Source organism: Silene latifolia, chromosome Y, assembly GCF_048544455.1.
Source record: "Silene latifolia isolate original U9 population chromosome Y, ASM4854445v1, whole genome shotgun sequence".
In the NCBI taxonomy this organism is placed as follows: Eukaryota; Viridiplantae; Streptophyta; class Magnoliopsida; order Caryophyllales; family Caryophyllaceae; genus Silene; species Silene latifolia.
Window position 1 is genome coordinate 249,292,833 of NC_133538.1, and position 22,704 is coordinate 249,315,536.

Genomic DNA, 22,704 nt, shown 5'->3' on the forward strand with positions numbered 1-22,704 from the left:
TGTAATGATAAAGATTTTTTTGCATTTTTAAAGTGACGGTGTTACTGTAACATCATTTACGCAACAAAGTAACAATGATATAGTAATTGTGTTACTGTAACATCATTACATTTACGCAACAAAATAACACTGATACAGTAATTGTGTTACTGTAATATCATTCATTTATCAAAGTAACACATATACTATGTTAAACGATCAAACTTTAATTATTACAATAATAAAAAGCAAGTGAATACTGATTCGTCCTGATATGCTAAAATGTATGTGAAAATCCTACAACAAGTATATATCATAATCATACATAATAAAAGTCTCTACTAGTATTTCAATTTCAATAACGTTGTTTTCTTCACGCCTATCTTCATGACTGATTTGTGAGTGTGGTACTTTTTTTTTATATACCATCTTTTTGGTGACTTTTTTTTCTGTAACTTGATTTCTCAAACTTCTTCTTCAAATTTCCTGACATTCAAAACAAAGCATTGGATCATTAATAATAAAAAAATATGCAAAAGCCGGTGGCCCTCTATTAGTGATCAACAATAATGTTATACCATCAAATTTAATTGAGTTAAATCTCACAACATCAAAGATACAATGTTTTAACACTATTTCAAGTTCAGTTCAATAATGATTGACCATTCCTCAATATCCATTATATTATGTAATGCAGTAACAATATTACAGTAATATTGTTAGAGTAACAATACCACAATAACAATGTTACAGTAACAGTATTACAGTAACATGTGCCGAGAATTTTACAAAACATAATTTAATCGTCACTGCTTAGCCCCAATTTTCATGAAAATTATCCAGATATGAATCTCACAATGTCATAACCCTAATTTTTTGTCAAATACTATTTATACTTAGAATTGACAATTAACAGTAAAAATGATATTATAACACGATTTAACAACTCATAAAATCGTAATCATTACATAATTTAATCGTAAATTAACCAAAAAAAAACAAATTAAAACTATGAGTTTCTAACAATTTTATACCAATATTTCAGATTCAATTCAATAACAACTGATATTCCTCAATAATAACAACTGATATTCCTCAATAATAACTACAAATTAAAATTATTGCCCAATTTCACCATCTCATAACCTTAACTTTTCGCACAAACACTATGAATACATACAATCGACAATAATAATATGAACAATCGACGATAACAATAAGAACACATAAAATATCAGATCGAATATATAGAAAATAAGAATTAAAATAGCGGAAAGAACGTTGATTCTTACCTCTTCATTTGTGTGTAAGAAACGCGATTCTTGATAAGAAGCATATTTGATTAATTTTTGCAGATTTTCGATTGATTTACTTCTTCAAGATAAGAAGCATGTTTGATTTTGAGAGATTTTGATTATATTCTTACATCTTCAATCGATTTTCGATTGATATTTGCATATTCCTTCTTGAATTTGGGGATTTTTTTAGCTTTTTTTAGGGTTTTGGGAGAGAGAGAAAAAAAAGTTCCAGAAATTTAGAAAACGTGAATGAGAAAAATCACTGGTATGGGTTTTCTTATGAGGATTTGTTTAGGGTGACATGGAAGAATGAGGGCTGTTGGATCTTGTTGATCCAACGGTTCTTATTGATATGCTAGACTCATCTAAGATGCTAGACTCATGGGATGCTCACTCTATATATATATATATATATATATATATATATATATATATATACTTGGCTAAATCGGTATGTTTTCTTCTACTATACAACACATAATCAACAATGCAATTCTGAAAGTCAGTAAGAGGAGTAATAATGCATGTATTTGTGCTTAGTAAATTACGATTTGCAAGGATGCTCAGAGACTCTAGTTGACTTGTTTCATGTTCATGAACATTTTCATTGTTGATGACTTTGCCCTTGGTAGTGTCAGCACTATCAAGCAGATTATGCTCATTTGTACTCTTGTCTTTTATCCTAGGTATGTCATTTGTATTACTCACATCTGTTATGCTGTAATTGTTCTCACAAGCATCATTACCATCTGGTATATTCTCTTATGTACAACCTACCTCCATTGTTCTCTTCTTAACCCTAACAGTCTCATTGTTGTCAGGGACACCAATATCATCGGTACTCTTCTCTTTCTTTCCAACTACCTCCTCTCCTATCTTCTCATCCCCAACAGTCTCATCACCCTCGTAGAATTCTTCATCAGATGAATCCAGTTTCTTTGGGAAGAGCTTCTCTTTATACTGCTTCACCTTTGTTAAAACGTCATCACAAAGAATGTTGCACTTGGATGAAACCAAAGTGCAAAGATATTTGATTCTCAATATTCGAAGTCCAGCCATCTACAAAAGTTAGAATATCTTGAGGATAGGTAACTTATAAACAAGAATGTGCTTTTAATACTTTAAGAAAGATCATTTAATTAAACCAAAAGTACATTTACAATTATTGGATATAAATTGTTTAGAAACTTACGTTTTTTTTGTCAACCCACAAGTCCAATACTCGAGACCCCCCCCCCCCCCCCCCCCTTGTAAGTTTCCATGTGTTTCATTGTGTAAATACCACAGTCAACAACATTTTGATGGTTTCTCCAAGGCATTTTCAATACAGCAGGCTCCATTGCTCTTACTCTTTCCTTCAAATCACCAATGTCATTGAAATATTCTGCCAAAGCATTACGCTGCATGGAAAAATTCATATCAAACTGTCTAGAGAGACCGTGCAAAAAATATGACATTGTAAAAGAAAAAATAACCAATGAAAGGCAAGTGAACAATTACCATATTCCAAGGTTTGTTTCCATAACGAGTTTTTGGGGTTTCATCATGCTGTTGATTATCAAGAATGACAAACTTGTTCTTCTCCATATTGAATACGAACACGTAAAAATGCTTGTCGGATATTATTGGCAAAAAAAACTGTTTTATATAAGAAAAGATTAGAAGATGCAACAGACATAAAATTTGTTACGAGAGTAAATTAGCAGCAGAAAACACTATGTATTGACTATATATATTGTTTGAGCTAACCATATCAACTTTTGTCACATCAATAATCCCAGCATGATTTAACTCATTTCTAAGATGCTTCTTGAATACTTCCAACTGTCTTTCAAATTTGAATTCTTTCCTTTGCCCTTAAAATGCTTGTCGCACATTACGTAACATAATATTCTTCTATTAATATACACTTGTATAACATAAAATTATTGTAATATAGAATGAAATAAAATTTTACTTACAAATACGAGGGTTGAAGCAAAGAATCGACGTGGTGCTGAAGATTTTCTTTCAAGTTCATTGAAATTCAAGTAAGCTGACCAACAATCAACCACATTATCTGCTATATACCGAGCTGGTTTTAGAGATGTAAAAAGATATCGGGTACCCACTACATTCTTAAACTCAAAGAGCTTTTCACTGGTTCAAACGTTACACATAACAAGTCAGTTAATTACACATATGTACATTATCTTTATAATAATGCACATAATACCCAAACGAAATGTACAGAATGATTAAATAAAAGAAACATAATAAGTAGAATAAAATATACCTAGCAAGAACAGTGCCTTTTCCCTTAGTGTAGTAGACGTAGTCAGCAATACAGTGCTGAAACTCAGATGGCTTTGTACATGGGTCAGTGTCTCCTCTTAGTAAATCAAGTTCAGTACTAATATCTAAACTTGGGTTGGGTTGGGATTGGTTGCCTTGGGTTCTTCACTATAATCTTCAGATAACATGCAACATACAAGGGTATTTATAAGATTATCCGTATTGGCTTCTTCCTCATTCTCCCCGTCACTATAAACATAAAGATGGTTCGAATCATTTCGTACACTCTTGTCATCATCAGACGTTTTGTTTTTGTCACACTCCCCTTCTGACACCTCTTCCTTGTTGTCTTCATTCCCATTTTCAACTGTTTCAACTTTGTTTTCCTCAAACTCCCTTCCGACACGTCTTCCTTGTTATCTTCATTCCCATTTTCAACTGATTCAACTTTGTCTTCCTCTAACTTTCCTTTTGACATCTCTTCCTTCTTGTGTTCATTTCCATTTTCAACTGCTTCAACTTTGTTTTCCTCTGACTCTCCTTTTGACACCTCTTCTTTGTTATGTTCATTCACATTGTCAACTAATTCACCTTCTTTTCTCAATGCACAAGGCTTCTGGAGTATTTGAAATGTATCAAATTAAAGAACAATACACTTAAGCACCAAGTTAACATAATATAACAAAAAATATGATCAACATATTTACCTTTTTGTATGTATAAAAAATCAGCCTCTTCAATGACATGGTTTTAACCTGAATACTATTTTTTAAAGTTATGTTTACATTATTCAAAGCTTCAAGAACCAAAAGATGATTACTAACATCATTCTCGAGCAGAGAACGAGATCCGGAATATCAAGCAACATTAGTACCAAAAGAACTTTCACTATCAATGAGTTATGCTCATTTGACAAATTGAGTAAACTAGATGCATGATCACAGAGCTTCTTAGCAGTCTTGTTCTCTTTAATTATTGATGCTCCTTTTTCTAACTTAGCCTTAACAGATGATATATTCTGAGCAAAACTACTTATACATTTAGCAAGATCAAGAATATACTCCTCGGTGTAGTCCTTTATTTCATACACAGATTCGACACCTGTATTGTCAACCACCTCCTCCATTAGTGCTTCCAACTTACCATTTCCAAACATACCGCTTTTCATCTCATCCTTCTCTCTGGATGATAACAAACTACTAGTCCAACCTACCAACGTATAATAATCTCTTTCAACTTTTCGTTCCATATGAACAACGCGATCAACATAGATGAGCTCCAAAAAAAAATTAAATAAATAAATAAAAATTAATTAGAAGAGAATGAAAACGTACCTTGCAATGTTAAATTAATTTATGAACTTCAAATATATTTTTTGAAACTTCTTACCTCCAAAAACAACAGTGGCCTGCCGAAGTGAGTCTCCTTTTCCACCCACTCAATCTTGCTTTCTTGGAGACTTTTTAACAAAAAGGAACACCAATTGTAATCTTTAATTTCATCAACATTCATCAACGATTTTAAAACATGATGATTAACCAAAGGCTTTTGGGTGTTTCTTATTAGCAAAGAAACAGCAAACATAACAAAGTTAACCTTGAATTCATCACCACCATGATCATGATTTATCAACCAATTCTCAAGCGTTTTGAGTGGAACTTGTCCATCTTTTATACCAAATTGTTGTTTCCATTTGCCATAAAACTCTTGAAACTCTTCTGATTCAGTATGAGTTTTGGATAATTCAACTGTTTTAGGGCCTATTGGAAATACAAATGTTGATCTTACATCAGAAACCTTCAAGAACAACTTCTCACCATCAAGAAGATCAATGCAGTTTTGGTATTGGTTATACTGCTTAATTAACCAGTACCCAAGCTTTACAGGAATGGAACGAACTCTTAACCAAAACAGCCCACTAAATCCAATCTCTTCTAGCGCGCACCACTGTTCGTATGACAAACGTTCAACTACCTCAACTACTCCTGTAGGAGACATTCTCGTATATGCACTTTTAAACGAAGAGAAATCAAACTTCTGCTTACACTTGGAACCCAATACCATCTTATTACTTACTTTACCCTTTTGAGGACTTTCTTTCTTTGCAGTAACAATTTGTTTATTAACAGAAACAATTTGTTTCTTAACTGCAAGATCATCGTCACTTTCTTCATTTATCTTCTTTGCGAAAGATTGTATAGACTTAGATTTACTGTTAATAGTAGCTGATTTACGCTTTCTTGTAAATGGAGCACACTCATTTTTAGCATTAGTGCAACTTTCAGTTGGTGGAAAAATAAAAGTAACTTTTCTCCGCTTTTGAGATTTTTTATCTTCCTGCTCCATAGTCTGTAATAATTAAATGAAATTACAAAACAAGTAGAGAAAATCAACAGTTACCTAATTTTAGGAAATGTACATTAATCACAAATATAATGTTCTTTTAGATGATTCAGAATAATTTCTATATTAATAACTAACGGCACATTAATTTAAGCTGAATGTACATTATATTATTACCTTCAATTAAAAATCTAAAAATTAACAAGTAGAGATAATCAGCAGTTACCTAATTTTAGGAAATGTACATTAATCACAAATATAATGTTCTTTACATGTTTCAGAACAGTTCCTATATTAAAAACAAACGGCACATTAATTTAAGCTGAATGTATTATATTATTACGTTCAATTGAAAATACAAAATTGACAAGTAGATATAATCACCAGTTACCTAATTTTAGGAAATGTACATTAGTCACAAAGATAATGTACTTTTAGATGATTCAAATAATTTCTATATTAAAAACAATACGCACATTAATTTAAGCTGTATGAACAATATATATTATTACCTTCAATTAGAAATCGAAAATTAACAGAAACTAGAAAGTAAATGTTGAAAGAATACTTTAGAGATATAAAATTAGGGAAGAACAATGCGAATGTATTTCTAAATGTAGAAAAAATAATTCATGCACATTAATCCGAATGAATTTTTAACAGTAAAGCAGTATAAATATTTAAAATCAAAACATCAAAATTATACTGCTGTTGAACAATTAAGTTATCCAAATTAAACATTATATTAGAGTTTTGATAGAGAAGAAACGAAATTGAAAAGAAAATACCTAAGTATAAGAGAGGAAATTGAGCGTAACGTCAAAATTATACTGCTGTTGAACAATTCTCCTATGACAACGTCTATACTGGTAATATAAAACGAGTGAGCTAAAAACTGGTTACTACTTTTTTTTTTTTACTCCGTTTCTTTTTTCTTGTAGGTAGTTAATTACTAGTGTACTGTAACTGTTAAAAAATAAGGGAAATGATAAATACATTTAATACCCTAAAATAGTTAGTTAGTTACCTTGAAGCTTGCAGAAATGCAGGAGTTGAGAGGTCCCGGGTTCGACTACCAGCTGGGGCGATGATCACTTGTCCACTGCAGCCCTCGAAAGGGGTGGCTTACATGGTCCATGTGGTGGTTGATAAGGTTATTTTCAGTCGTTTGCCTTAATCAAAATAAATCCTAGCTTAGTACTAACAAAATAGCTAGCGGTAAGTCAGGGTCGAATCCACAGGGAGGCGGTGATTATCTAGTTTGTTTATATTTAATTCCGTCTTAAGGTAACCAATTTTGGGGGTTTGATTGTTTGTATGTTAATCAACTAATTGCAAGTAAATAAAAGATGAATAACAGTAATATTAAAAGGTCTAGGGATCGGGTTCACTAGGTCGTCGTCAAAGGGTAGAATTTAATTCATTGATTGAGCAATGTATATTGTTGAAAGTCATATGATCGGTCGATTCAATATTTCTTTTAGATCTAATTTAACATGCGGTCGCTATCATTAAATTATCTCTATTCAATTATCGTGGCCTATACTAGTCTTAACCCGGTCGGTGATAATCCTAGTTTATGCAAGACTAATTAATCAATTCTGATCAGTAATTAACTAATTAGAAGTAGTACGATAATCAAACAACAATTAAGAGCAATTTAACAATCAATTCATAATAATCCCTTTTCTAACAACCTAGATCCCCTTTCACCCTAGATAAGAGATTTAGCTACGCATAATAGAAAGAAGAGCAACAATAACATTAATAAGAAACATGATTGCAAGCATAAAAGATGAACAATGAAATAAATGACTAATAATAAAGGAAAGATTAAGAACAATACCGTAAATAGCTAGATCCGGAATTAAGAACAATAAATAAACTAAACTAAGTATTTTAGAGAGTTTTCTAAGGTAGCTATATTAAACCTACTGAAAATAAAGCATAAAATAACCTAGGGTACGAGTTTTGGTATTTATAGCAATACATAACCGACTTAAGGAAAGTTGCGGGAATTATAAAACTGGAAGGTTCCTCGATCGAGCCAAGGGTGACTCGATCGAGGCACCAAAGTTCAAGAACACCCAACTCTCGACATTGCGAAATTTAGTTGATTAGGTTGGTTCCTCGATCGAGTCGAGCGTGACTCGATCGAGCATGAAGTTCCTCGATCGAGCCAAGGTTGACTCGATCGAGGCACCATTTCCGCTTCGCGCACTGAACTTCAAACGACCGCCATTTCTTCGTTACTTGTCAGAAACAAGCGATTTTTGCGGCGTTGGAAAGCTAAGAAGATAAGCTTTCACCTCCAATTGGAATCACTTGAAAATATGTTGTAGAACTCGAGATATGGCTCTTAAAAGGAGACACTTGTAATAAGAAGCTCTTTTCTTCGTGTTTTCTTCTTAACTTCTCTTCCTTATTCTTATGGATTCTCGTGCCATGCTTCGTGTATCCCTTCATGCTCACTCCGCGATGCCCATTTCATTACTTTGCTCCTCAAATGCATCATTCCTGCATTAAACATCAAAAGGCGGAAGTATCAACATTCTAACATAAAAGGCATGTAAATGATATAAACTAGCACGAAAACCGTATCAAAAGTAATTAAGGGGAGGCATAAATATGTATATAATTATGACTCATCAAACTCCCCCAAACCATCTTTTTGCTTGTCCTCAAGCAAAGCATCACGCAATACAAAAGGCAATCATACAAATGGCGAATAAACGACTCAGAGCTAATGTTTAATGCACATACAAATCCTAAGCTATCCATATCTGTAACAAAGTAATGACTAAAGTGTACCAATAAAACAAATTCAAAGGTACGGGAAATAGAAAACATAGCTCAAGTCTCAGTCACTATACTATAGACAAATGCCAAATACCTTTCGATCTTGCAAGACAAATTAGTCGGATTCTCACGGATTCACTCATGCACTCATAAATATACAGGGTGAGTTATATGTGAAGATAGAAAGAAGTAGAAACACTCACTCAACTTATGAAACATGCATGCAATCTAATGTGATAGAGATTTCCCCAACTAATATGCAATCACATATGTAGACAAAAGTACATGTATCAAGGACAATAAGGGTGGCAAATGGGTTAAAGGGATAGAAATGGTTTGTGCCAAAGCACGTTATGGATATGTGGAGCTAAGACGGTAGTCGCAGCGCTAACCAAAACGAAAACCAAATCTTTGATAATAAATGAACCCAACTTAGAGAAATGATCTCAACTTTACAACATATGAGAGCTAATAAATTACTCTCCAATTATGCATTAGACTCTAACAACCATCCTTTTGATCCTTGACAAAACCAAATGAAACAATCTCTTTTCTTTTCTTTCCTCTTTTTCTATTTTTCGATTTTTTCCTCTTTTTTTTTCTTTTTTCTTTTGCTTCATATTTTTCTTTTTTCCAACACAAGGATACAACACAATCGCTAAAAGTATTTTGCTATACCCACATGACAACAATAAGTCCCAACCCAACCATAATAGCAAAATAAACATGATAAACAAGCAAATCACATGATTGTCCGAAAAAGGTAGGCAAATTCTTGGATTGTAGCTCATAGGATGTAATTAATATTGGCTACAAGGGTTCAAACGGGCTAACAAAAGGTAATGTAAGGCTTATTTGAATGATAAGAATTGCCTATCCACATGTACTTAGTCAAATGAAAGCAATAGAAGTATCAAGAAATCAATGTCACACTTATGCAGTTTGATATTACACATTCCACAAGGAGAAACCACACTCAAGCCTAATTGACAATGAGACCAGTTTATTGATGTTCCTGGCCTGGGAAGCTCTATAGACCTCAGAATTTAAGTAGTTTACCAACGTAATTGTGTCAAATCTAATCAATATAAGGCATGTCAATACGGTTAAGACTTGAATTATGAGCTTTGTTTTCATGGCTAACGAGTCAAAACAATGTACATGGACAACTATATGGGATACTAATGCAAAAACAATGCAATTTAACATCATTGTTATTCAAGTCACCAAGACTCGACCTAAAACAAAGGAAAAGGCGTGTTTTTGTATTTTGAAATTTTTTAATTTTTATGGATTTTTATATAAATGCACACAACATAAATAAAAGACCCTCCCCCAAACCTAAATGTCACAGTGTCCTCATTGTGACGCCTACAACATAACAATCACACAAAAATCCAGCAACCTAAAGGACACAACTAACAAAAGGAATGGGAAAGAAATAGATAATACAATTAAAGAAGGTACAAGGGAAGAGAATACCGGGTAAGAGCTTATGATACCCCAAACCAATTTTGTAAAAAGGGGGTAAATAATCATCCTCGCAAATCCTATCATCGTCTGGCTACGTTATTGACCCAAAAGACAAGGTGCAACTTCCTGTATTTAAAATAAATCCACACACGAATCATAATCAATACAAGTTAAAGCTCGTAACAGTAAATCAAAAAGTAGTGCATGTGCTACACACAAACATAAGTAGCACCAATAAATAGTCCAAGCAAAGAATAAAAACAATGAAAAATGTCCTGGCTCATCAAACTCAAAGTCTAATGTAAAATAAGAGCAATGTTCATCGTTCTTCAGGTCATCTCTTGAGGAAGGAGATAAGGCACTTCTTCCATCATAGAAGCTTCATCAAAGGCTTTGATTGGCTTCTCTTTGAATATTTCCGCCTCTAAAGCACCCAACTCAGCTTCAATGTCAACATTCTCATCACAGCTGTAAACCACCTCAGGAGGAGGTTCATCTCCATATATCAATCTCTCTATTTCATCCACTTCCTTGCTCCATAAATATGACGCATCAGCAGGGGCGTCAGGTGGATTCCTGTCAAAACAGAAAGCAAGGAAATCATCAAAAGTAGGATCAAGGACATTAATCATATGACAAGAAGCTTTTAAATTAGGAGGACGTGATGCTTTGTCAAGACCAAAAGTGATAGTATCCTCTCCAATATTGAACGTAAGACTCCCATGTCTAACATCTATAATCGCCCCGCAGATGCAAGAATGGTCGTCCTAGAATAATAGGAACACGAGAATCTTCAGCTATATCTATCACTACAAAGTCGACTGGAATGAAAAATTTTCCTATCTTAACTGGCACATCCTCTAAAATACCCATAGGGTGCTTAATAGACCTGTCAGCCAGTTGAATAGTCATGTTAGTACATTTAAGCTTAGTCATGTTTAATTGCTTGCAAATTTTATACGGCATGACACTAACGCTCGCTCCTAAATCACATAAAGCATTGTCAATAGATAAAGGGCCTATAGTACAAGGAATAGAAAAACTCCCTGGATCCTTAAGCTTAGGTGGAGAATTGGCTTGCAACGCGGCGTAGCATTCATGAGTGAACGCGACAGTCTCCACTTCATCAAAAGACCGCTTCTTTGACAAAATTTCCTTTAAGAACTTAGCATAAGCCGGCACTTGAGTTACCAATTCAGTAAATGGCACAGTCACTTGAAGATTTTTTACTACCTCCATAAACCTTCCAAACTGTTTATCCAGCTTGGATTTTTGTTGTCGATGAGGAAAAGGTAGTGCAATAGTTATGGGCTCGGCTGGCTTGACCTTAGAAACAACTTTTGAAACACCGCCATCTGTCGAAGAGGTGCCTCGATCGAGTCGAGAGGTGACTCGATCGAGCTCGCTGGTTCCTCGATCGAGCCGGAGCTGACTCGATCGAGGAACCTCTGCAGGTTCAGCTCCTTCGTCTTTTTTGCTTTTCGTCAAATCTCGTGTTTCATCTTTGCAAGTTTCTTTTTCATCGTCACTTAGCTCCAAATTTCCCAACCCCTTAGGATGCATGTATGGAGCTTCATCATCTTTAATGGGCATGTCCGGACCGTTATAAGAAGTACCGCTCCTTAAAGAAATTGCATTAACTTGCTCATGAGCTTGTTTACCTTGAGGAGGAAGACCGGACTGTTTTGATGGATTTTGAGCCGCCATTTGAGCAACTTGAGTATCCAAAATCTTATTATGAACCATAAGTTCGGAGATTTGAGCCGTTTGCTTTCTTTGCATCATCAAAGTTTGTTGCAATAGAGCTTTTAACTCCGATACTTCATTACTTGGAACTTGAGGAGGAGGTTGAAATTCTTGAAAACCTCTTTGATTTGGCCTTTGATAACCTCCTTGTGGCTGATTACCACGATTTGGAGGAATAATATAGGTACCTTGTTGAGGAGCTTGAAAGAAATTAGAATATGGTGTACCTTGCTTGAAAGATTGGAAGGCCTGAACTTGCTCAATAGTACTCATACATTTGGCCGCAGTGTGGCCATCTATCCCACATCTCTCGCAGGACACTTCTTGTTGAACCATATGAACCATCTCTTGCTTACCCAAAGACTGAGTAGTCTTCAATTCAGCTATTTGAGCCAGTATGGCTTCCAACTGTGCCGCAACCGCACTATCTGAGCCACTTCCTCTCTTACTTCCTCTGGGGTTACCATACTCAGCTGTGTGAGTAGCTATCTGATCAATCAAATTCCAAGCATTACCATCATTGGTGTTATCTTGGAATCTCCCATTGGCAGCAGAATCAAGTAAAGCTCTATGATCATCATACAACTGTAAAACTGGTTGCAAAGGAACCAAATCTCAAAACCATGGTGAGGGACGGACCGCACTAGTCTTTTGAACCGTATCCATGCTTCATTAAAATCCTCAGTAGGACCTTGCTTAAAACTTGTAATCTGACTTCTCAATGCATTAGTTTTCTGTGGTGGAAAATACCTCTTGTAGAATGCAAGAGCTAGAGAAGTCCAGTTGGTAATCGCGTCGGTCTCCATGTCTAAGTCCCTTAACAACTCAGCTGCATCATCTCTCAAAGAGAAAGGGAAGAGAGTTTGCTTGACCTGATCTTGAGACACCCCAGCTGTCAAAGGAATAGAACAGCAATAAGTAACGAATTTCTCCATATGCTTTGCGGGGTCCTCTCCTGATTTTCCTCCAAATAAATTCCTCTCTATCAAGCTTATGTAAGAAGGCTTGATCTCAAAAGTTCCCTTATCAGCGGTAGGAAGCTTGAAGCCCTTAGGAATAGAATCAACCGTGGGTTCGGAGTGACTTGCTAATGTAGGCATCTTTGGTGTTGTAGAAGTCACAGCTACAGAAATAAGTGTGTCCTCTTCTAAGGACGAGTCTTCTGCGAAAGTATACGGCTCGTAGTCAAGTGTACTCAAGTCTTCTACTTGACTTACTTCTCTTTGAAATTTTCGTCTGTAGCGAAAAGTCTTTTCTGGCTCGGGATCAAACGGTAGGATCTCTAACCTATTAGACCTGGGCATACACGAAAATAACAAGAAAAGATAAAATTGTATCAAGGAACTGAAGTTCCCTGAAACAAAAGACAAAAATAAACAGAAACAAACAGAACAATTGTTGCCTCCCCGGCAACGGCGCCAAATTTGATAAGGTTATTTTCAGTCGTTTGCCTTAATCAAAATAAATCCTAGCTTAGTACTAACAAAATAGCTAGCGGTAAGTCAGGGTCGAATCCACAGGGAGGCGGTGATTATCTAGTTTGTTTATATTTAATTCCGTCTTAAGGTAACCAATTTTGGGGGTTTGATTGTTTGTATGTTAATCAACTAATTGCAAGTAAATAAAAGATGAATAAAAGTAATATTAAAAGGTCTAGGGATCGGGTTCACTAGGTCGTCGTCAAAGGGTAGAATTTAATTCATTGATTGAGCAATGTATATTGTTGAAAGTCATATGATCGGTCGATTCAATATTTCTTTTAGATCTAATTTAACATGCGGTCGCTATCATTAAATTATCTCTATTCAATTATCGTGGCCTATACTAGTCTTAACCCGGTCGGTGATAATCCTAGTTTATGCAAGACTAATTAATCAATTCTGATCAGTAATTAACTAATTAGAAGTAGTACGATAATCAAACAACAATTAAGAGCAATTTAACAATCAATTCATAATAATCCCTTTTCTAACAACCTAGATCCCCTTTCACCCTAGATAAGAGATTTAGCTACGCATAATAGAAAGAAGAACAACAATAACATTAATAAGAAACATGATTGCAAGCATAAAAGATGAACAATGAAATAAATGACTAATAATAAAGGAAAGATTAAGAACAATACCGTAAATAGCTAGATCCGGAATTAAGAACAATAAATAAACTAAACTAAGTATTTTAGAGAGTTTTCTAAGGTAGCTATATTAAACCTACTGAAAATAAAGCATAAAATAACCTAGGGTACGAGTTTTGGTATTTATAGCAATACATAACCGACTTAAGGAAAGTTGCGGGAATTATAAAACTGGAAGGTTCCTCGATCGAGCCAAGGGTGACTCGATCGAGGCACCAAAGTTCAAGAACACCCAACTCTCGACATTGCGAAATTTAGTTGATTAGGTTGGTTCCTCGATCGAGTCGAGAGTGACTCGATCGAGCATGAAGTTCCTCGATCGAGCCAAGGTTGACTCGATCGAGGCACCAATTTCCTGCTTCGCGCACTGAACTTCAAACGACCGCCATTTCTTCGTTACTTGTCAGAAACAAGCGATTTTTGCGGCGTTGGAAAGCTAAGAAGATAAGATTTCACCTCCAATTGGAATCACTTGAAAATATGTTGTAGAACTAGAGATATGGCTCTTCAAAGGAGACACTTGTAATAAGAAGCTCTTTTCTTCGTGTTTTCTTCTTAACTTCTCTTCCTTATTCTTATGGATTCTCGTGCCATGCTTCGTGTATCCCTTCATGCTCACTCCGCGATGCCCATTTCATTACTTTGCTCCTCAAATGCATCATTCCTGCATTAAACATCAAAAGGCGGAAGTATCAACATTCTAACATAAAAGGCATGTAAATGATATAAACTAGCACGAAAACCGTATCAAAAGTAATTAAGGGGAGGCATAAATATGTATATAATTATGACTCATCAGTGGTGCGGGATTCATGGGCCCGAGGGGGATTCAACCCCTTCGTCATCAAAAAAAAAATACCCTAAAATATTTGGCATTAGTTTAGAAATTAGAGAGTAATTACATATAAATCAATACAATTAATGCATATATTAACTATTTATTTTCTCTTTTAGTTGTTACTTGCTTTTTAATGTTTGTTTTCGTTTTTCTTTTTTTTTTTAAGCCTTAAATGGCTTTGTAAATATTTGTAATATTGATAAAATGAAATATGTTGCTGTTGAACCATATAGCTTATATGTTTATATTTTGATGATGTCAAGGTGTCTTATAATTTATATACTTGTTGCGTTTAATCATTTGTCTAAGTGTTTTAGAAACAATTTATTACAAGAAAGTAACAAAAAAGATTGTGATGATAGCATGAATGCTCAAGCCCCTATTCAAGATCAAACGATATAAAGATTCATTCAAGATTTATGTGAAGACGAAGTCCGTCTAAAGATTAATCAAGCTTGGATGATGACGTAGCCTATACTCGAAGATCTCCTTAAAGATTAGGATAGTATAGGTGATTATCTCGTAACGGTAATCAAGAATGAGTTTCTTGAATTGGTAAAGTTATAGCTTTGCAGCTATAACATTACTAGTAAAAGAGCTCAATGTTATAGCTCTTCTACTATAACATTGAGATGCTGAGTTTTTATACACGACTTATATTATTTCGAAAATTGTTTTGAAAATTGTTTAAAGTTTATTTTAAATGTTTTAATAAAAGTATTTATATAATAAAGCTCGGTTTAGTGCGGAGTTTGGTTTTATATTGGACGTTGACTAGTAGTTATCTTGGACCAACTTATGAGTTGGACCATACCACTAATTAGGGTTTCAATATAGCCTCTCTTAAAACCTAAATTCTAACCCATATGTTAAGACTAGGGTTTGCACGAGTCACGAGGCATATGAGCCATGACATCTCGTGTTACCTAGGGTATGTTTGGTAAAGATTTTATTCTATAATAAATTCTTTACATATCTTATATATCTTACTTAATATATTTGTTTATGATAAAAGATATTCTTGTTTTAGGAAATCTTATTATAATCTTGGAATTTATAGTAAAGATAATATTTGAATAGATTATATTCTATCTCTTAGAATATTTTTTATTATCTTTTAAGGCTTTTAGGAAAGAGATAATAAGAAGATATGATTGGTTTACATATCTTATTATTTCGGCTATTAGGGTTTGTACAAAACCGTGTGGCCTACTCTTTCTTTCCTATAAATACTTTGCTATTTACAACATCTAAAGTAGAGACCTTAAGCATAAGAATTGATTTTAATTTTACAAAGCAAACCGTGTGTTTTCAAGCATAAAAACCGATTTGTTATTTTGAAAGGTCGTGTGTTTTAAAGCTCGCATACTTGTTCTTATTTTATCGTTATAAGATAATAGTGCTTAGTTGTTTTCTTACTTGTTCATTAACGTGAACCTTTGTTAGAATCATTAGTGCTTTCTTATTAGCGGAAGTTAGTCAATTAAGTATTTAACGGTACTCATTGAGTTACAGCTAGAGTTAGTTGTACGAGTTGGGTTAGTAAATTTGTAATCCATAGAAAGGTACTAAATTTATTAATCGAGAATACTGGACGTAGGTTTCGACTTGTGAAACTGAACCACTTCAAAAACCGTGTGTCCCTTCGTTCTTTCGTTTATTTCGTTTATTTCGTTTACTTTCATTAGTTGATTAGTTAAAGTTTAATCAATAAACTTTAAATAATCAATTACATACGCATAATCGAAAAAGCTTTCAAAAGTTTTAAATCCTCAATTCACCCCCCCCTCTTGAGTATTTTGGATCAATAGACTCTTCAATTGGTATCAGAGCCTCGTGCTCTTGATTGCCTAACCGAAAAGAGGCTGATCTACCTTGTTTTTCATTTATCTTATCGTTTTATATTTCGCTGCCTATCACGTGATAAATGGATTCCAAATATCTCAAGTGTCCCGTCTTTGATAGGAAGAGTTATGGATTGTGGAAAAACATGATGACTCACTATGTGAAAGGTCACGATTGGGAGTGCTGGAGGATTATCCAAAACGGACCGCACAAAATTCTTGTGGCATCCGAGGAAGGCACTATCTATGAAAAGAAAGAAGAGGACTATGTCGAGGCCGACTACAAGAAGGCCGAAAAGAACTCCAATGCAATAAGTCTCCTGCAAAACGGAATGACTTCTACAGAGTTTGATCGGTTTTCTTCATGTTCCACGGCCAAGGAGATATGGGATGGTCTTGAACTAGCTTATGAAGGTACTTCCATTGTCAGGAAGCACCGAATAGATTTGCTGATGCAAAAATATGAGCTATTCATTATAGAGCCTAATGAGTCCTTAGATAGTATGTTCGCAAGGTTTTCAAGCATCATAAACGAACTGAAAAACCTAGGTAGGAAATTCAGTACTGAGGACATTGCTAGGAAGGTTCTTAGGAGCCTGACTAAGAAGTGGCGTGCTAAAGTCACAGCAATGGAGGAATCACTAGATCTTGAAAACCTATCCTATCAAGAACTCATCGGTGCTCTTATGGCCCATGAAATTACTCTTAACAAGGATGACGCTGAACCAAGCCGTAATAAGAGTATGGCCTTAAAGAGCGAAGAAGTTGACTCTGAACTAGAGGATGAAACTATTCTGTTTGCACGACGTTTCAAAAATAAAATATTTCGAAACAAACAAACAAAATCATCCTACAACAACAACAACAACAAGTCATCCAACAAAAAGGTCACAGAATCAAAGTCATCTTTCGCAAATAGAGGTTGCTTCAAGTGTGGAGAATATGGTCATATGATCAAAGATTGTCCAACATGGGAGAATATAAAGAACAAGACAAAACGTGAGAAGACAAAGAGAGAATTCAAACAAGTTATGATGGCGTCGTGTTGGGGAGACCTTGACTCAGAAGATGACGAGGAATCTGAAGACGACGAAGTGGCCAACCTTTGTCTCAGCAGTGTTAGTCTTGACCTAATCTCTGACAGCGACGATGAAAGCACAAATTCTCACTCAAACTATTGCTTTCTTGGAGAATCAGACGAAGATGACGATGAAGAGGTAAGTTATCTTGAGCTTAAAAAACGTGTTAAGAAATTGTCTAAAAGTGCCTTAATTGAATTCTTTGAACAATCTCTTGATAAGTGTCACGAAAAGGACTTGGAATTAAAAGATCTGAAGGAACAGATTCTCGAAATTGCAGAAGATAATCATACTCTCAAGGCCAAAGCTAAGAAGTTGAAATCTAAGGTAATAGCTGAGAAAGCAACAACGTTAGATTCGACTATGGCTGAAAAGAAGGAACTAGAGTCCAAAGTTATAGCTAATGAAGCTATAACTTCATACCTAAAGCTTAACATCAAGCACCTTCAAGCCAAAGTTATAGCTAATGAAGCTATCACTACTACAGATACAGGCTATAACAACGGTTAAAAACCGTTGTTATATAAAAAAGCGGACGTTGTTAAAGCGTCCGTTGTAAAAGGTTTTAAAAACGGTTGGTTTTCTTAAGGAACCCGTTGTTAAAACTATTAACAACGGTTTTAAGTATAAAAACCCGTTGTGGAAAATGTGACTCAATTTTGGGGGGAAAGTTATAACAACGGGTTTTAATATACAAAACCGTTGTTATAATTAAAGACAACGGGTTGTTTATAAATAACCGTTGTTGTTTGTTCTTAAAAAATAAAAAAGAATTAAATTAAATATTACTAGATGCATGCATAATTACGGCCCGTTATAATTCCGATGCATGCATTATTACTGTCATCCCTGTGCATATGAACGGACAATATGGAATGAGAAGGGTTAGTAATAAGATTTGAAGCAGCAGAGAGAGATATGATGATGATTATGGCACAACTTCCTAACATATATATTAATTAAAAAACAACTCAAACCACAAATTGCGTAGTATAAATACATGCATTATCTCAACTAACATTCCATTATCTCACTATACATCTCCAAACCCTAACTGCTAAAACAAACTCCAAATAAACCCTACTTAATCTTTCAAACAAACTCCAAACTCCATCAACAAAATGAATGATATCATCCTTAAGACTCTTACTATGATCGAGAACAACAACAGTTTCATCCGCCGGTTGCTCCACATTGAGGAAAGTTTCAGGAGCTACCTTGCGGATGCTCGATCCATCTTGAAAGGACGCCAAAAAAGATGGCTTGACGAGAAGCGGCGGCGATTTGCGGCTATATGACGATATAGCAAGCTGCTGAACGGAACCTCCAAATAACCAAGGAGGAGAGGACGGATATCTCGAGAGGAGAATAAGACTCTCTATAAAAAATATATATATATATATATATATATATATATATATATATATATATATATATATATATATATATATTAGTTATGTTTATCATGCATTCCTCTCTATCATCTTGCTTCTTCTTTGTTTTAGTTTATTTAATTTGTTTTACTAGCTAATTAAGCGAATAATACTTAAAGAAATAACATAATGGTCGATAAAAACACATACACATGCAGATGAAATAATTAGAAAAAGAAAATAATGATGATGAAAGACGATGAAACCAACAGTGACGGCGAGATTTACCTGATAATTAGAGAATGTAAGAGACGATGAAATCAACAGTGACGGCGAGAAGATAAAGCGACGATGAGAAAGAGAGAAAGAGACGATCAGAAAGAGAGAAAGAGACAATGAGAAAGTGTGTGTTTTGTGTTTGTGTTTGTGTTTGTCTGCTGTGTTTGTGTTTGTGTATTAAGGTTTGTGTTTTGTGGTATGCAGTGATTTGTGTTTGTGTGGTTTATAGTATGGAAGGTATTGACAACGGTTATTAAACAACAACCGTTGTCAAATAAGTTTTAACAACGGTTATAAAACAACCACCGTTGTCAAATAAGTTTTAACAACGGTTGTAAAACAACAACCGTTGTCAAATAAGTTTTAACAACGGGTTTCAAAAGTAACCGTTGTGATTACTTTTCACTAACTTTGCGTCAATTTTGCGCCAAATTATTAACAACGATCGTGCATGTATTACCCGTTGTTTAAACTTATAACAACGGTTGTTATAACCATACCCGTTGTAATTAATTTTAGTAAAATTCGCGCCATACATTCTACAACGTCTATTGTGATTTTCGTGAATAATCGTTGTTAAAGGGGCGTTGTAGTTGCCTGGATTTGTAGTAGTGTATAACTTTAGAACTTAGAAAAGCCAGAGAACTTTTGAAAACTAAGATCACATCTGATGAAGAAATGATCTTAGACCAAAAGAAAGAGATAGATTCTGTTTTAAAGCAATTGAAGGAATCTAAGACCGATATGATCAATGTTAAGAAACAACACACCGATGTTGTGTTCATTCTTAACAAACGATTCCAAGACTTTCGTGATAACTTTAAAAAGGACAATGATGTAGATCACACAAAATGTCAAGAGGAAATTAAAACCCTAAAAGACCAACTTCTACACGCTAGAAAGGTCCATGATAAGTGGGAATGTAGCACAAAATTCCTAAACTTCTTAACCGAACAATCTGACAATAATATGAAGATGGGGTTAGGACATGAGTGCTACAGCCGTAGACATCACTCTAAATGCAAATCAACACCTTCGGATTTTGATTTTAGGAAAAGGAAGTATGCTGATCTTCCTGAATACTTGATTTGCAATTACTGTGGTCATACGGGTCACATCCAAATCAATTGTGTAAAAAAGGCTCACGATATACGAAAAAAATGCCGACCATGCTAAAACTGTTGACACGGTTGATGAGAATGATGAAACCCCCATTAAAAAACCTAACGAAGAAAGGAACAATAAATTTCGGTTGTTCAATGACATGGCCTTCGACTACAGCAAGAGATTGACCCAACTTAGCTTGGGTACCTAAAAATTGTATCTAATCTTTTCTGCAGGAAGTCACTACAACAAATTGTCACTTGCGCCACGAATTATGCCACGGGAATTTATAATTCGTGGCTAATGCTTGCTTAGCCACGGGAAAAACTTATTCATTATTTTGGAAAAAAATTTATGCCACGGGATAATTTTTCCCGTGGCAAAAAGTCACTTTCGCCACGAATTAGGCTACACCCGTGGCAAATAATTATTTTAGCCACGGGCTATGTCACACCCGTGGCGAAAGTTTATTTAGTCACGAATTGTTCCGTGGCAAATATTTTGTTAGCCACGAACTAACAAACACCCGTGGCGAGTATCTTTTCTGAATTAAATCTGAATGAAATTTAATCAAATATAATAATATGAAAATACATTTAAATATAAATTTTGAGAACCACTTTGATTTATTTAATTAATATTTTTATTGTTTTATGTACTTTAATAAGAAATTTTAAAATTTTATAAACTTATATGCAAGCAAAGAATTTTATCGCCTAAATTTTTTGATTTTTTTTACAAATCACATTTATGTTTGGTAGGTTTTTTAAAACAATAATAATTTTAAAAAATTGTTTTAATATATAATTTTGTTTATTAAAGTCGTGAATTTCTTTTAATTTCTTTTTTTTTAAATTAAACTTTATAATCTTGAATAACAATCTTAAATGATTGTATCACATTTAAAGATATAATATATCAAATTGAATGAAAACCTTATTTCCATCTATATTAGAGAAATCTAAAATGAATATATTGTTAAACTATTTCATTCAAAATTTGATTTCCAACTTATTTGTAGGATATTTTTAGAAAATTTTGAATTTGATATAAAATTTACGGAAATTTCCCGTGGTACCCTTGAACTTTGCCAGATTAGACATGACACCCCTTATTTTATGTTTCTACATATGGTGTCCTTGTGTTTACCTTTTTCATTACTAGAATACCCTTTAGCGAAAATTCGTCATAACGCCGTTACTCTTATAAGTAATTTGATGAATAATTAAGTATGTTATGTTGTTATTGTTATATTATTTAGGTACTAAATGTTATTTTATTAGACAAAATAAGGAATTAGGTATTTGATGATGAATTGATAGTGCATTAGATAACAAAAAAAGGCGTCACAAGACATATGGGTATCGACGTTATGACGGAAGTTTGTCAACGAGTATTATGGGACTGAAAAAGCTAAATATAGGGGTACTATATGTAAAAACTTAAAAAAGGGCATCATATTTAATCTGTCAAAATTCGAGGGTACCATGAACAATTAACGTAAAATTTAACTCGCTGAGAAAAAAAAATTCCAAATTTTTTCATTGAAAATAAGCGCATTACAGAGAGAAATATAGAAATTATAATAATTTACAGTCACATTTCCAAATAATGTGAAATTTTGAGAAAAGAAACGGTAAACGATAAAAAAGAGAAATCGGTTTAGGAAAATAAGCGATTCTTTTGTACAATAGTCTTTTTCGTGTTTTTGGGGTAAAAAAGTGACTACTTTTTGGTTAATACGATCACTTTGGGGAAAAAAGACCTTTAGTTATAAAAAGCGGTCATTACTTTACCAAAAAATGGTCACATCAGGTACGACGGTTATACAATATAATTTGCATAGAAAAATATATGAAAAAATGAGTACATGAGAAATGAAAATAAGAAGGTCGATAAACAAAAGAAATAAAAAAAATGTTAGGAAAACACAATTACGTTTACTTTTTGGAGAAAATGGTTTGCTGACTTCGGCAAAAAAATGACGTCAAAATCATTAGTCAGGAGGTTACTATCGAAAATTTAATTCTTTCGGCCAAAATAATGTTTTTCCCGCAAAATTTTGTAAATCATGTAACATTTATGTAATTAAATAGTACTAAACGTAAGATTTGAAAAAAAAATAAACTGAAAAGGATTCA